Genomic DNA, 5077 nt, shown 5'->3' on the forward strand with positions numbered 1-5077 from the left:
ACGTCACATGAATTGACCCCATTAGAATTAAATATCTATATCAAACAATTCAGAAATTAGCTACGGTAAGAGCGGACGCCCTATGTAAGCAATGCAATAAATGATGCAGCTACATTCGTGGTCTCGAGACCTTATAAAGGATAGCTTACAAATAAAAATTATGCATTGTTGTTATTAGGCTTAGATTTTCACGAATATATATTTCTATCGTTTTGAAAGTATTTTTAACATATAATTAGTTTTCATTTAATCTTTATTTCAGAATTTTTTTAATCCTATTTCTAGTGGTGGATTCAGATATTTTGCGGCCGAGACAACGTACTGCCAGATTTAGTTTCCTATTTCAACGTATTTTTAATTAAATCAATCAACGTGATAATGACTTGTTTTTGGTTAGTTTTTTTTTCATTTATTTTCGTATTTTTTTGAAAATACGAATGTTTCATTTTATTTATTATATCTCATGACTATTCAGCATTATGATGTTATTTAAGCAGATGCTCGGTGTGTAAAATTGAGAAAACTAGCTAAATGTATTGAAACAGACCTGACTAATTATGTTTGACAAAAGGTCAATATTATTCTATTATTTTATAATTCATGAAATTAATTTATTCATTTGGCAGTAGGGCTGACATTTATTTAATTGACCTGCTTGAGGCTTTCTTCACTCCAACATTTGTCTAGTCACCTATCCAGTCTGTCTTGTTGGAAATTCATCATAATTTCTAAAAAATTGCATTGCATAGGATTGTGAATACTCTTAGTTCCCGATTCACCAAATCAATGGCAGTTCGAGATTATGTTTACATTTTGAACATTAATTAGTAGAAGAATTCGTAATCTTTTGGCTTTGGTTGTTATGAAAAAAAAAAAAGACAACTGTAATAAGGATTATTTTATTTAAAACTCCCACTGAACAGACACGAGTTACTAAAGGTATGAATTATTAATAATTTACTCAAGAAATTCATAATGATTGGTTAATTCATATGTTTATTAAAATCTCTTTTAGTATGAAAATAAATATGTATGTGTATAAGTATGTTGCGGTTAGCAGGCCAGACCGTTTGTCCTCGATATATCAAAACTGAGTAGTTTATTAAGTTATATAAAATAATTTAAGAACTTTATTTATAATATTAAAGGTAAATTTTTAATCAAATTAATCATTCATTCCAAAATGTTTTCTACTTTATGAGAAGTCGAAATGATATATCATATAAAACTTCTAAATACTCTTTACGATCAGAATGTCACAAAAATACTATTTATTGGTGAGTTTTTCACATTAAATGAGTATTCTCAGCTAATTATTATCCATGCTTAACCATAAAAATTAACCATTTATACTCGAGTAAAAATGGGCGAAACTCTGAGGAATGACACAAAGAAAAATTTGAAATATGGAATTAAAAAAAAAAAAAGTGTTTTTTTTTGGGGGGGGGAGTATAATTGAAGTTGAAGTATTTTTTTCTTCTTTTAACTTATTCGCAGGCGAAGAGAAAGTACCGCAAAAGTAAAAAAAATTCGATCTCGAGCTTTTGATGAATCTCCACGGTTCAAACATCTCTGAATCCGAAAGCGTCTGTCGGTCTGTTTATGAACACGATAACTCGAAAACACTTAGACAGATGTCATCTTAACAGTAAATTTGTTGATTTTTATCAAAAGTTGGACGAAATTTGCCGAATGAAATAATATTTAGTTGTCTGTTATTTTACGTAGTTTATAATACGATACCTGAAAAGTGTCAAGAGCTATTCAAATATAATTTGGCACACAGATTTATCATCCGGATTGTATATGAACATTAATGCTATACCGAAATCGTAGAAGGCAGTGCCGTTGGTTTGTATATTCTCACACTTGTGAACTCTATAATTCAAAAAATAAAATGACATATGATGCATAAAATTTGGTAAGCGGTCCTGTGAACAAAATTGTAGATATGTGTTAAATTTTGGATCTAATCTGTGTTCAAAATTGCATGCAGTTGTCTTCATTGTATTATTACGAAGCATTAAATGCGTCATACTGCGCCACTTCACTTGGAAGTCGAGGGAGGAAGTGTTCATGTTTACAGATAGCTAAGGCTTTCAATGATTTTCTGCTTTCCTTCCTATCTTCTCCATTACCCGTTTAGGGGATGTAGATGAGGCGAAAAGAAGGTCGAAGTATTTAAGAAAGTCGAGGAGTTAGCTCTCCTTCTAGTTTATCAAATCATTCCTAATAGCTTGTAAGACACATTGGTTTTGACAATGGTAAGAAGCATTGACAAATGGTTTCATTATAAAACAATTTGAGAAATGGAGCAATCTTCTATAAAGAATGTAACAAGTTTGAGCGTTCGGCTCTTAATTTTCTGTACACGATATGTCTCAGGGACTTGCCTTAAGTCTTGTAGTAAAATGAAAAGAATCAAACAGTGTTGATCGATCAACACAGAAATAAGCCTTTTGGCAAAAAAAAAAAAGTTTCAAAAAAAGAATACAATTAAAAACTAGCTTTGCCTCTAAATGTTTACCAAATTTTTAACTGCACAAGGGAAATTATGGGCATAACTTTTTTTTTAATCGATGAGTGATTTCTAGTAAAATAAAACGAAAGCACATTACTGCAGGCTAGTTTTCCGTTAATTGCAGCTATCACCTGCAGGATAAATACAGATGTTTCGATTCGCCCTTATCTCCAACAAATATCGCTGCAATTTCTGTTTTTGTAATATGTTGGTTATATTCTACGTACATCTAAATTTCTAGTCTCCATGAAAACCATCCTGATATTTGTAGCAGGGTTTTCTTCAATTATACGATGCATCTGAAAGTAACAATCGATGAACGAATTGATTGCTCTCAACATAGAATCCAATCTTTCCATCACAGAGAGCAAACATCCTTCATTTCTCTCCACACGTTTTTCAGTGGCTTCACTGGTATCAAAACATATAACTGACCATAACCTGGTTTATTATTACCGATGTATAAAGCAGAAACCATGTGGTATATCTAACCCTGAATCCTATAGCAATATGGCCCTGTTCCAGGAGGAAGTCTAATTTGAGCTCCCATGGAAGCAAAAAGTAAAGCAGAATTATATCTCCTATATGCTTCCGATAGTTTTTTCCTTCGATTGAATCACTGATCAGCAAGTCTGTTAATATTTCTGGTGGATTCAACATATGTTCCAGAACAATTTTTTTTTATCATGACAACATTTCGTGTATTTGCCACTTGAATTTGCTTCTTTTTCCCAGTAACGTGCCTGGCAAAAAGAAGGGAGTCTGACATAGTCCCACAACTATGCTCCTGCAGTTCGGAAACTTCGCTCCTTACACATAAACGTTTAACCCTATCTCGTTTATTACGACTGGATCTTCTTATGAACGATTCTTAAGCATTTTTATTCGACCTGTCTTCTCTTTTTCGACGATTTCGCTTTAAAATCGATACGGCACGACTTAAACACATCGCAAAAACTTTTGCCCGTTTTTTGACCGTTAATTTTTTGTTTAAAAAATTTTCAAACCGATGCAAGAATAGCATTCGCTTGAAATCTTATCAAACCGCGTGTTGATGTTCCCGGGTGAAGTCGAAGTATTGCCAAACGGCGATTAAAAAATTCGGCCTGATTTTGCGTCCACATAAGCGTTATATATACAGTGTGTTTCAAAATTCACAGGCAAAAATTTAAGAGCTGATAGGAAACATCTAAACAAGCAATTTTCACCATACAAGGCGTGAGCGAAGAGCGAGCAGTGAATCGCTAGGAGGTATCTGTTACTGTCGCATGAAAGAACTGAACACCAAATGGATATAGGTGGTGTTAAATAATTTTATTGACAACTTGTATGACACAATTACGTTACAGGCGTTGCACCTGCGACGTAGTAAGCAGCGCACTTTTTCAAACACACCTGACATTTCTCGGATGGCAGCGGAAGCAACAAAAATCCTGCAACTAGGTTCTCGTCGGAGACGATGGGACTTCGTAGACGAGACTTTTCAAATGGCCCCACAGGAGTCAGGACAGGAGAGATCGGGCGAACGTGCCTGCCAAGGTGTAAGCCGACCCCGACCAAACCATCGTTCTGGGAATTTAGCGTTTAAAGCACTCCGCACAACCAAGCTGAAATGGAGTTGTGCTCAGTCGGGCTTATTAGCTTCATTACAGAATTAGCACTGGAATTCCTACCGGAAATGGAAATGGTAAATTGAAATAATGCATAAAATTTTAACACTCATTTTATCAAAACGTTCGATAACAGACCCTACCAAACGGTAAAAACACGTGGCATCAGTGCAGAAAATAATCAATAGTACTGATGATAATGATGATGCCGTATCCGCGTTACCACGGAAAGGGCGTGCAGTAGCTTCTGAGGATAAAGACCCCTGAGCACCCGAGGACAGAAGTCTGACTTCTAGCTCATGAAACTCACACACATTCGCTTGCACAACCTCGTTTTACAGGGGGGGGGGCACATTCACACAACTCACAGATAGAACACAGATGAAGAACAACCATGCCCGAACCGGGATTCGAACCCAGGACGCCCAGAAGACGCGCCACCCCTATGCCAGGACGCCGGCAATCAATAGCACTGTTTCGAGGAATACAAAATTTATTCCTTTTGAGCTTTTAACTGCAGTAAAATTAAGGGATGCAGCTGATTTAAATTTAAAGGAAGTATTGGAAGAAGAATACACAAAAGCAACGATGGAAGATCGAAATAATATGAGAGAAGAAGCAAGAGAGAACATATTGAAGATGCAAGAGGAGAATCGTAAAAGTTTCAACAAACGAAGAAAAGTGGCGCGTATCTACAAACAAACAACGGACTCAATTCGGTGCTGGACTCGAAACCAAAGTTTCATGGACCGTATCGGATTGTCAAGGTTAAGCCTAAGGATCGCTACGACGTGGAAAAAGTTGGATGTCATGACGGACCAAATACAACTTCCACATCTGTTGCTTTCATGAAATATAAATTTCAAGAAGGATCCTCTTATAAATTTCAAAATAAGACCTTTCTGATAAAATTATCGCAGACAGATACTGATATTTTAATAGTGCT

Source organism: Argiope bruennichi, chromosome 7 (genome assembly GCF_947563725.1).
Source record: "Argiope bruennichi chromosome 7, qqArgBrue1.1, whole genome shotgun sequence".
NCBI classification, from domain to species: domain Eukaryota; kingdom Metazoa; phylum Arthropoda; class Arachnida; order Araneae; family Araneidae; genus Argiope; species Argiope bruennichi.